The sequence below is a fragment of the Leopardus geoffroyi genome, chromosome D1 (genome assembly GCF_018350155.1).
Source record: "Leopardus geoffroyi isolate Oge1 chromosome D1, O.geoffroyi_Oge1_pat1.0, whole genome shotgun sequence".
Taxonomy (NCBI): domain Eukaryota; kingdom Metazoa; phylum Chordata; class Mammalia; order Carnivora; family Felidae; genus Leopardus; species Leopardus geoffroyi.
This window is the reverse complement of record NC_059329.1, coordinates 82,165,491-82,178,342: the sequence shown is the minus strand read 5'-3', so window position 1 is coordinate 82,178,342 and position 12,852 is coordinate 82,165,491.

Below are 12,852 nucleotides of genomic sequence, written 5' to 3'. Positions count from 1 at the left end.
CTCCACCCCCCAGTATATATTTCAGGTTTTAGAGACCTTTAAACAGTAAAAGAGAAAAGGAAGGGGAAAATGCACCTGGAGGAGACAGAGCCAATTTAAAAAGAAGGAAAAAATGCAACTATCATTAGTATTTTTAGAGATGAGGGGGAAAGAAAATGCTACATCCATATTCTCCTAATTCGATTATTTTACCTCCATCCACTTTCTACCTTCTAACAATGCGTTGAAATCTTCAGTTAGCTGTTGTGTTCTGTTCTCCTTGCCCTTGTGGATTTGTACTTTTTATTTCCCCTTAAATTCCTTTGCCATTTTAGCAGAGGTTGGAAAGGGAAAGGAGAAATTTGCATTTTATTAACCTGCTGCTTAATTGAAATCCCAACTTTAGTTGTGAGCAGATTGACATACGGGTGCTTGTGGAGACACAGGTTTGTTGCCCAGGTGAGGAATTCAGTTTAGGGATAGATTTTTAGACCTCCTTGGTTTAACATAATTATTGAAGCTATGGAGATGGGTAACACTTCCCCAGGGGAGTTTGAAGCATGGCATCCTTTGATTCATTCGACACATATTTGTCAAGTGCCTACCGCACGCTGGCAGGGAGAAGATGCACTAGGCCAGAATGTAGGGAACTGCTAGAAAGATAAAGAAGAAGGAAAGAAGGCACCGGAAGAGCAAAGGGAAAGGTGGAAGGGGATGAGAGGAGAGTGCTCCCACTGGGGAGGGAATTTTAGGGAAGGGAGCAGAGACGTTTTGCATAATGTTAAGTGCTACGAAGAGTTCAGATGGGTGAATGAAGCCTTCTCTTGATTATTCCACTCATACTTATTGACTGTCTAGCACAGTGCTTGATTCTGCGATTAGAGTGGTCAACAAGACTGACCTGATATGGACCTGTTAGAGCTTCCATTCTAGCCAAGACAGGGCGTTAAACCAGGACCAGGACCTATCTTAAAGCATGAGCTGTGGGGGCACATCAGGAGGAAGCTAACTTTGTGGGGGGATGGGGAAACGCTTCCAAGTAGAAGTGATTAAGCTAGGACCCAGTTTTGAGTACCTGAATAAGTGAAACTTAGCATTTAATTACTTTGGAGGCTGGAGAGGAAGGAATAGGCTTAGAACAGGGATGGTTCCACGGGCAACTTTTTTAGAGACCAAGGATTGGTAATGTGACAGCTTTTGAACACCAAAGAACCTTTCAGATGGCTTGTATACATTAACACACTCTACAAAGTTACGAGGGAAATCTCGAAAATCTTAGTCATTTCTACAGAAAAAAATCCTTAATATTCCACAGGAAAGTAAACCTTGAAGTTTGATGGTTAAAAATAGACCATCTGTGGCTTCAGGTTCTGAAGTAATACAGATGGGGCTATTTACTTAAAAAATAAATCACTGGTGATCTAATTAGCAATTCAAAGGTTGGCCTCTCACAGACTTGCTTAGTGTGATGTCCAGGACCCAGAGGAAGGACAAAGTATGGAGTAGTTTACATTGCACCAGCAAATTACGCTTTATGACTTAAACTAAAAACTAATTTTTCTTTATTGAAAAAAAGAAAACAGAGCAAATAATATTCAAGTGTTTACTGTGCCCATTAGTATTCCAAATTAAATTCATATGTTGGCTTGACAAAAAATAAAACACACAAAGTTACTTTGCAGTGAATATTTACCTACTGTTGATAATGGCAGTCTGCCTGAGAGAAAAAAAATTTTTCAGAAAGGGCAGTGGTATCTTGAAATTCCTTTTAAAATTGGAAGGTGGTAGGAACACTCGAGAAGGGAAAATATTCAATTATCTGTCAATAGGGAGAAAGTTGTACCTTATGTGTGAGAGAAAGAAGTTGGCCAGGAACACTGTGCTTTTCTTTCCCAGAAACCACAGAGCCTCCTCCTTTCCCCTTCTCATTCATGTGCTCTAGGCTGATGGAACTAGCACAGAACTTGGAAAAAAGGGGAGCCTCTCCCTTCCCACCAGCTTCATGGTCCCGGGAACCACCTGAGAGCCATAGGGAGATGGAAGCAATCTTGGTTTCTCTTTGGTGGCATGGGAGTGGAATGTTTTCAACTTTAGTTTGAATAAATTTACCAAAACTGCCCAGCACCTCCCAGTCTATGACTCCCACCTCCCTCAGCCCGGGGGCTTTGCTTTGTTGGTGTGGGCTGAGATGCAAAGTGCCCACATAGGTAAATCTATAAGGCAAATTTTAAAAGATGTTTGTCTCTCAGTAAAATAGAGGAAAGTCTCACTAATTTATTTACCTGTCCAGTGAAGACATTAGCCTAGATGATCGTGAAGGCCCCTTTCTGCACTGTTTCTGTTATTCTGTGTGGTTCATTTCTGCATTTGTAGGATGAGGACTGCTTATACCTAGTAGGGATGGTGAGGGCGACATCATCTCCTTCTTAGAGTGTGACATAAAAACGACTGACTTCAGGAATGCTTCCTCTGGTCCGTGCCCAGCTTCTGCCAGGAGGCAGCCTGGCTCGGGAACAGTAGTCTGGCTGAGTTTGAATATGTGCTCTGCTACCTACACTGTGGGAACTAGACAAGTCTCCACCTCTCCAAGCCTCAATGTATTCTAAAAAAAATTGACTCAAAAATACTTTCTCCAGAAGATAGTTGCAAAGATTAACATACCATGTAAAGGATCCGGCATCATGTGTGACACATAGAAGATGCTTTATTTATCATTTTGTGTCTTTTTTGATGATGGAAGTAGCATTAGATTATATGAGGATGCACATTTTCCAACAAGTATCATGACTTGTTAAGGAGAATTACTCATGCTACTGGCATGTTTTCTTCATCGTGATGCCAATTTGTAATCTTTTCATAGAACATTTGGCCATTGAAAGTTGCAGTAGCATTTTCAGATAGGTGTATGCTTTATGGGAGCTTTTAACGTAATGGGTTTCTTTGTTAAGATTGTGCAGAAATCTTCCACATGAATGTGATGAGGGACATTCAGGCATATTTTGGCTTTCAATTTGAAGCTTTGCTAATATGCTTCTTGGAGGCTCATTTAAGTTATCTTTGGCTGAAATTATGGAGAGTTGCTCCCATATTTCATACAAATCAAATAGAAAAATTAACTTAAAAAAAGTTCAAGCTGTGTTATGTTAGTTTGGATCCTCTGAGCAACAGGCACCAAGACAGGATAAGTCATGCAAGAGATTGGTTGAGTAGTAGCTTGTAAGGGAAATGGGGAGGGAGCCAGAAAAGTCAGGAGAACCATCAGACCATGATGTAGGTCTGATGCATGTGGAGGAGAGAGGGAGGGAAGAAAGGCTGCTAGAAAGGGCCTTAGTTGCAGTGAAGTTCTAAGAAAAATTCAGCATGGCCGATGAGGCTCCCAACCCAAGCTGCCCATCAAAGAAGTCCGCATCTTATAGCTATGGATCTGTGCTCAGTCCCTGGTTGGGAACAGCATGTGAGAAGAGTGGTATTGGCTCGAACACAGGGGTGGATTCAGAGCATAGCATCTGGGGCCCTTGGTCAATTATGCTTCTGACAGTGAATCTGACAGGTCATTTCCATGGCCTCCAAACTTCCAGGCACTTCCATCACCTGTGTTACAAGGTCTCATGACCTACATAGTTAATGTTTTCCTCAAGTATTAGTGTCACAAAATGATTGAAAAGGAACATGCTATGCCTCACTGAGATACACCTGATGGTATTTTCCAGTGCTAGAAACCCAGGCTTCGTCAATCCTTGACATCCTTCCACATTTTCAACTCCAGCCAATCAGCAACTGAGTTCTGCTGATTTCACTCCCTAGCTCTGTGATTCCCTCCATGTGTCTGCACATTAGAACCATCTGGAGATCTTTAAAAAATTCCAAAGGCCAGGCCACATCCAGATCAATTAAATCACAGCTTTATTTATTTATTTTTTTGTACCTTCCCAAATGACTCCAGACAAATTTGGAAACCAGTTTCTTCAATATTTTCAAATCTGACTTCTCTCCATCCCTACCATGGCCCTAGTCCTTTCTCATTTGGATGACTGACCAGCTCCCTCTTTGGTCACTGTGCTTATAATCTTTTCCCTCTCATATTTATTCTGTCCACAGAAACCCACTGACCTCCCAGAAATGCAAATCTGATTATGTAACTACTCTGCTTCCAGCTCTCCCACAGCCCCCCACCCCCACATCTAAAGCATCACTTCCCAACCCTTTCTTCCCCCTGCCCCCACGGCATCCACCAGCATAACACACATCCTCAGCGAGTCTTATACATGGCAATTTTCAACCCTGGGGGAGGAGCGTCTGAATATTGGAGAAAGACCCACAGCTTGTGCAACTTGCAAAACAATTTTCTCCTCCACCTCCTTTTTCTTCTTTCCCCCTTCCCTCATTCTGATGTGTGCTCTCCAGCCAAAGGGATTAAACCTTATGTGGAATACAGGAACACCTTTTTTATCTGCCCTATCTCCATGATCTCATCATCTGCCTTGTTACTTTTGCTACTTAGGCTCCCAACTTCTGAAAGTTCCTGGTATAAATGATGTTGTTCCCATCTTTTATGCCTTTTGCTTATTTCTGTTCTTTCTTTCTGGAATGCCTCCCCTTTAACCTTTTTCTGTTGTGCTTTCCCTTAAACTAACTTGACATTTTGAAACCAACCATTAAGTCAACCCTGTGGTCACCTCTGCAAAGCCTTTTCTGACTCACTACTCCAGCCAGGTTGGGACCGACACTTCTTTCATTATCAAAGATCCTGTGTACTTGTTTTATTAATTTTGCAATGTTGTACTAGCAATACCTGTTTTAAGGGATCCATATTCACCGTTCTCTTTTTCTAGAATTGTAATTTTTTTCTTTTTAAAAATAATTTTTATTTTTTTAATGCCATTATAATTAATGTACAGTGTTATATTGGTTTCAGGTATACAATACAGTGATTCAGCAATTCTATACATTACTCAGGGATCACCACATAAGTGCACTCTTTTTTTTTTTTTTTTTTTTTTTTAAATTTACATCCAAGTTAGTTAGCATATAGTGCAACAATGATTTCAGGAGTAGATTCCTTAATGTCGCTTACCCATTTAGCCCATCCCTCCACCCACAACCCCTCCAGTAACCCTCTGTTCTCCATGTTTAAGAGTTTCTTATGTTCTGTCCCCCTCCCTATTCTATTATTTTTCCTTCCCTTCCCTTGTGTTCATCTGTTCTGTGTCTTAAAGTCCTCCTATGTGTGAAGTCATATGATATTTGTCTTTCTCTGACTAATTTCACTTAGCGTAATACCCTCTAGTTCCATCCACATAGTTGCAAACAGCAAGATTTCATTCTTTTTGATTGCTGAGTAATACTCCATTGTATATATACATATATACCACATCTTCTTTATCCATTCATCCATCGATGGACATTTGGGCTCTTTCCATACTTTGGCTATTGTTGATAGTGCTGCTGTAAACATGGGGGTGCATGTGCCCCCTTTGAAACAGCATACCTGTATCCTTTGGATAAATACCTAGTAGTGCAATTACATGGCCGTAGGGAATTTCTATTTTTAATTTTTTGAGGAACCTCCATACTGTTTTCCAGAGTGGCTGCACCAGTTTTCATTCCCACCAGCAGTGCAAAAGAGATCCTCTTTCTCCGCATCCTTGCCAACATCTGTTGTTGCCTGAGTTATTAAAGTTAGCCATTCTGACGGGTGTGAGGTGACATCTCATTGTGGTTTTGATTTGTATTTCCCTGATAATGAGTGATGTTGAGCACTCTTTCATGTGACAGTTGGCCATCTGGATGTATTCTTTGGAGAAGTGTCTATTCATGTCTTTTGCCCATTTCTTCACTGGATGATTTGTTTTTTGGGTGTTGAGTTTGAGAAGTTCTTTGTAGATTTTGGATACTAACCCTTTATCCGATATGTCATTTGCAAATATCTTCCCCCATTCTGTCAGTTGCCTTTTAGTTTTGCTGATTGTTTCCTTCACTGTACAGAAGCTTTTTATTTTGATGAGGTCCCAATAGTTCATTTTTGCTTTTGTTTCCCTTGACTCCAGAGATGTATTGAGTAAGAAGTTGCTGCAGCCAAGATCAAAGAGGTTTTTGCCTGCTTTCTCCTGGAGGATTTTGATGGCTTCCTGTCTTACATTGAGGTCTTTCATCCACTTTGAGTTTATTTGTGTGTATGGTGTACAAAAGTGGTACAGGTTCATTCTTCTGCATGTTGCTGTCCAGTTTTCCCAGCACCACTTGCTGAAGAGACTGTCTTTATTCCATTGGATATTCTTTCCTGCTTTGTCAAAGATTATTTGGCCATACGTTTGTGGGTCCATTTCTGGGTTCTCTATTCTGTTCCATTGATCTGAGTGTCTGTTCTTCTGCCAGTACCATACTGTCTTAATGATTACAGTTTTGTAATACAACTTGAAGTCCAGGATTGTGATGCCTCTTTTTTTTTTTTTTTTCCAGGATTGCTTTGGCTATTCGGGGTCTTTTCTGGTTCCACACAAATTTTAGGATTGTTTGTTCTAGCTCTGTGAAGAATACTGGTGTTATTTTGATAGGGATCGCATTGAATATGCAGATTGCTTTGGATAGTATCAACATTTTAACAGTATTTGTTTTTCCTATCCAGGAGCATGGAATCTTTTTTCCATTTCTTTGTGTCTTCTTCAATTTCTTTCATAAGCTTTCTATAGTTTTCAGCATATAGATTTTTCACCTCTTTGATTAGATTTATTCCTAGGTATTTTATAGTTTTGGTGCAATTGTAAATGGGATCAATTCCTTGATTTCTCTTTCTGTCGCTTCATTGTTGGTGTATAGGAATGCAACTGATTTCTGTGCATTGATTTTATATCCTGCAACTTTGCCAAATTCATGAATCAGTTCTAGCAGTTTTTTGGTGGAATCTTTTGGGTTTTCCATATAGAGTATCATGTCATCTGTGAAGAGTGAAACTTTGACCTCCTCCTGGGCTATTTGGATGCCTTTTATTTCTTTGTGTTGTCTGATTGCTGAGGCTAAGACTTCCAATACTATTTTAGATAACAGTGGTGAAAGTAGACATCCCTGTCTTGTTCCTGACCTTAGGGGAAAAGCTCTCTGTTTTTCCCCATTGAGGATGATATTAGCGTTGGATCGCTTGTATATGGCTTTTATGATCTCGAGGTATGCTCCTTCTATCCCTACTTTCTTGAGGGTTTTTATCAAGAAAGGATGCTGTATTTTGTCAAATGCTTTCTCTGCATCTATTGAGAGGATGCTATGGTTCTTGTCCTTTCTTTTATTGATGTGATGGGTCACATTGATTGTTTTGCAGATATTGAACCAGCCTTGCATCCCAGGTATAAATCCCACTTGGTTGTGGTAAATAATTTTTTTAATGTGTTGTTGGATCTGGTTGGCTAATATCTTGTTGACGATTTTTGCATCCATGTTCATCAGGGAAATTGGTCTATAGTTCTCCTTTTTAGTGCGGCATTCATCTGGTTTTGGAATCAAGGTAATGTTGGCTTCATAGAAAGAGTTTGGAAGTTTTCCTTCCATTTCTATTTTTTGAAACACTTTCAAGAGAATAGGTGTTAATTCTTCCTTAAATGTTGGGTAGAATTCCCCTGGAAAGCCATCTGGCCCTGGACTCTTGTGTTTTGGGAGATTTTTGATAACTAATTTGATTTCTTTACTTAGGTTATAGGTCTGTTCAAATTTTCTATTTCTTCCTGTTTCAGTTTTGATAGTGTATATATTTCTAGGAATTTGTCCATTTCTTCCAGATTGCCTATTTTATTGGCATATAATTGCTCATAATATTCTCTTATTATTGTTTTTATTTCTGCTGTGTTGGTTGTGATCTCTCCTCTTCCATTCTTGATTTTACTTATTTGGGTCCTTTCCTTTTTCTTTTTGATCAAGTGGCTAGTGATTTTTCAATTTTGTTAATTCTTTCAGAGAACCAGCTTCTGGTTTCATTGACATGTTCTACTGTTTTTTGTGGTTTTGATAGCATTAATTTCTGCTCTAATGTTTATTATTTCCTGTCTTCTGCTGGTTTTGGGTTTTATTTGCTGTTCTTTTTCCAGCTCTTTAAGGTGTAAGGTTAGGTTGTGTATCTGAGACCTTTCTTCCATCTTTAGGAAGGCCTAAATTGCTATATAATTTCCTCTTATGACTGCCTTTGCTGCGTCCCAGAGGTTTTGGGTTTGGGTGTTAACATTTTCATTGGCTTCCATGTACTTTTTAATTTCCTCTTTAACTTCTTGGCTGGCCCATACATTCTTTAGTAGGATATTCTTTAGTCTCCAAGTATTTGTTACCTTTCCAAATTTTTTCTTGTGGTTGATTTTGAGTTTCATAGCATTGTGGTCTGAAAATATGCATGGTATGATCTCGATCTTTTTGTACTTACTTAGGGCTGATTTGTGTTCCAGCATGTGGTCTATTCTAGAGAATGTTCCATGTGCACTGGAGAAGAATGTATTTTCTGCTGCGTTAGGATGAAATGTTCTGAATATATCTGTTAATTCCATCTGGTCCAATGTGTCATTCAAAGCCATTGTTTCCTTGTTGATTTTCTGATTAGATTATCTGTCCATTGCTGTGAGTGGGGTGTTGAAGTCCTCTACTATTATGGTATTATTATCAATGAATTTATGTTTGTGATTAATTGATTTATATATTTGGGTGCTTTCACATTTGGAACATAAATATTTACAATTGTTAGGTCTTCTTGGTGGATAGACCCCTTAATTATGATATAATGCCCTCTTTCATCTCTTGATTCAGTCTTTATTTTAAAGTCTAGATTGCCTGATATAAGTATGGCTACTCCGGCTTTCTTTTGTCAACCATTAGCATGATAGATGCTTCCCCATCTCCTTACTTTCAATCTGAAGGTGTCTTTAGGTCTAAAGTGGGTCTTTTGTAAACAACATATACATGGATCTTGTTTTCTCATTCATTCTGTTACCCTATGTCTTTTGATTGGAGCATTTAGTCCATTGACATTTAGAGTGAGTACTGAAATATATGAATTTATTGTCATTATGTTGCTTGTAGAGTTGGAGTTTCTGGTGGTGTTCTCTGGTCTTTTCTAGTCTTTGTTGCTGTTGGTATTTATGTATGTACGTATGTATGTGTGTATGTATGTATGTATTTTCATCTTTTCTCCCCTCAGAGAGTCCCCCTTAAAATTTGTTACAGGGCTGATTTAGTGGTCACGAGCTCCTTCAATTTTTGTTTGTTTGGGAAACACTTAATCTCTCCTATTTTGAATGACAGCCTAGCTGGATAAAGAATTCTTGGCTGCATATCTTTCTGTTTCAGCACATTGAATGTATCCCGCCACTCCTTTCTGGACTGCCAAGTTTCTGTGGATAGGTCTGCTACAAACCTGATCTGTCTTACCTTGTAGGTTAAGGACTTTCTTTCCCTTGCTGCTTTCAGGATTCTTTCCTTGCCTGAGTATTTTGTGAATTTGACTATGATATGCCTTGTTGATGGTCAGTTTTTGTTGAATCTAACGGAAGTCCTCTGTGCTTCCTGGATTTTGATGTCTGTGTCTTTCCCCAGGTTAGGAAAGTTTTCCACTATGATTGTTCACATAACCCTTCTACCCCTTTTTCTCTCTCTTCATCTTCTGGGACCCTATGATTCTGATGTTGTTCCTTTTTAATGAGTCACTGATTTCTCTAATTCTTAAATCCTGCTCTTTTGCCTTAGTCTCCCTCTTTCTTCCTGCTTCATTATTCTCCATAAGTTTATTCTCTATATCACTGATTCTCTGCTCTGCCTCATCCATTCTTGCCTCCATGGCATCCATTGAGATTGCAGCTCAGTTATAGCATTTTTTTATTTCATCCGGACTAGTTTTTCCTTCTTTTATATCTGCAGAAAGGGATTCTAATCTATTTTCGACTCCAGCTAGTATTCTTATTATCGTGATTCTAAATTCTGGTTCAGACATCTTGCTTGTGTCTGTGTTGGTTAAGTCCCTGGCTGTCGCTTCTTCCTGATCTTTCTTTTGAAGTGAATTCCTTCGTTTTGTCATTTTGAAGGGAGAAAAGGAATTAATGAGGTTAAAAAAATTAAAATTAAACAATTAAAATTAAAAAATTAAAAACAACACACCCACAAAAAAAAATCAAGTCAATGATGCTAGATCCTAGGTGCGTTTGGTCTGGGTGTTGAAAGGGGCTTGATAGAGAAAAAAGGGGGGGAAAAAGAAAGAAAAAATCATTTGAAAATTCGAAAAAATGAATACAACTGAAATAGAATATAATGAAATGATGGAAGTAAAATAGAATTTGAAAAAATTTACACAAAAGTAAAAAATGTAGTAGAAAAAAATTAAAGAAACATATTTTTAATAAACATTGAAGGGGTGCCTGGTTGGCTCAGTCAGTTAAGCATCTGACCTCTGCTCAGGTCATGATCTTGCAGTCCGTGAGTTCGAGCCCCACATCTGGCTCTGTGTTGACAGCTCAGAGCCTGGACCCTGCCTCAGGTTCTATGTCTCCCTCTCTCTCTCTGCTTCTCCCCTGCTCATGCTCTGTCTCTCTCTGTATCCAAAATAAATTTTAAAAAATTAAAAAAAATTGAAAATAAAATAATTTTTTCTCTTTCTGTATTCAAGAAAAAGAAAAGAAACAAAAAAGAGAAAAAGGAAAAGAAAATAGAATAGATTGATCAGCGAACAGACTGAAATAAGATTGAAATTACTTCGTTTTTCCCTAGAAGTCAAACTATGAAGCGCTTTATAGTCTGTAAACCAAGCAGGCAGAGAGACTTGTGTTCCTGAAGAGTGAGGTTGGCCCAGTTTGGCGGGGCTTAGTGCAATGGCTCCATTATCCACTAGATGGCGCTGCTTAGCTTCCTGGGATGGATTGTTGTGGCGCTTTTAGATGTATGTGCACATGCGAGGGAGCGGTGAAAATGGCGTCATCCAGCTACCCAGTCTCTACTATCAGAACTCTGTTCCCAGTCAACAATCGCGCACCCGTCCTTTGTCTTCAGCTTCCATCCACTCCCCGCTTTTACACTGTTGTGACCAAGCCCCAGGCAGCACCTCCCTCCTTAGTTTTATCTCAGATGCGGCTATTTTTCCTGACCCCTTACTTCTGAAGGACTGTGGATTTGACTTGTTCTGCCCCTCTGCGGGAGGGTCTCATGGAGCAATGGCCGTTGCCAGCCACACCAAGGAACATTCGTGGGACTGTACTGATGCCCAGAGATTGTGGCTGGGTGCCAGCCCGCCCCAGAAAAAGTTCACGCGATTGTGCAGCAGCAGCATTTCAGGGATTATGGCAAATCACAACACGCAACTGGCACCAGACTTCACCTGCAATAACCTTGTTCTAGCACCAGCAAATGTGGCTGTTCTCCCAGGTCTACTGGTGCCTTTGCCTTTGGGGGACCCACACAGCCTCTACCAGATGTTCTTCCAGCAGGGGAACTGCCTCTCTCTTATGGCTCGAAGACTCCGGGACTTCACTCTGCTCCTGGGGATTCGCCCTTCTCACCAGAGCACCACCAGGTATTGAGCTATGGAGTTGCAGACCTGTACTCCCCCTATTTATAGTCTTAATCGAATTTAAACCCTCTCCTTTCTCCTTTCTCCATTTTTAGTTCAGTCCATGTGGCTGTTTCCACTTTTCCACTTTCTCTCCAGCTGCTTTGGGGGGGTGCTTTTCCTGTACTCTCCCCCCATCTCTGTCCTCTCTCCAAGCAAAAACGGTTCCCTGCCCTCCGTGGCTTCTCTCTCCTCCAGTTCATCTGTCTGTGCCACGTACCTGCTGAGTTCTGTGTTTCAGGTTGTGTAGATTGTTGTGTTAATCCTCAAATCAGTTTTCTAGGTGTGCAGGATGGTTTAGTGTTGATCTGGCTATATTTCATGGATGAGAGACACAAAAAAACTTTCATGCTGTTCGGCCATCTTGGCTCCACTGAATTGCAATTTTTATAATACTTTGATAACACTTTTTAATACTTTGAACTCAAGTAATTTGTAGCAGGACATTGTGATTACCAGAAGCTAGAGTCATAAAATATCAATATTGGGGGCGCCTGGGTGGCGCAGTCGGTTAAGCGTCCGACTTCAGCCAGGTCACGATCTCGCGGTCCGTGAGTTCGAGCCCCGCGTCGGTCTCTGGGCTGATGGCTCAGAGCCTGGAGCCTGTTTCCGATTCTGTGTCTCCCTCTCTCTCTGCCCCTCCCCCGTTCATGCTCTGTCTCTCTCTGTCCCAAAAATAAATAAACGTTGAAAAAAAAATTAAAAAAAAATATCAATATTGGAAGGGTCTTTTAAATGCAATTTTGTTCAATCACTAAAGTTTTGTTTATATCACGTTTAGTAAATTTGAGGAGGTGCTATTACCCAAATGGAAATATCCCAACATATTTTGGGAATAAAAAATTCTAGTATATGCTGGAGAAATTAACAGAAAAGGGTAGATGTAGCTTCCAAGGGAAAGAGTTTAGACAGAAGACAAAGGACAGACAGACCCATCATTACACAAAACCTGCCTTCAGAAAACATGAAGTGATTAAGAGATACCAGTTCAGGAGACAGAAGATTTGCAGAAGGAGAACCAGTGTACCGTTATAAAAAACAGAGAAAGGAGTGTTTTAAGAAACAGGGGTGACTATGGGGACAGTAGCCCAAGAGGCTCAGACGGCAGTGGTCCCATAAAGTTCCTTTTGGATGCGATGCCTGCTCCTAGGAAGCAGATCCACTGAGGAAGAATATGAACCTCCAAGAAATCAGACTGGACAAATTTATGGGACCCCAACCTCTCCAACCAGAACCTAAACCCAAGTAGTTCTTGCCCTTCTTTGGGGACTCAGAAACTTTTTGCAATTGTAAAAAAACCTATTGACTTTGTC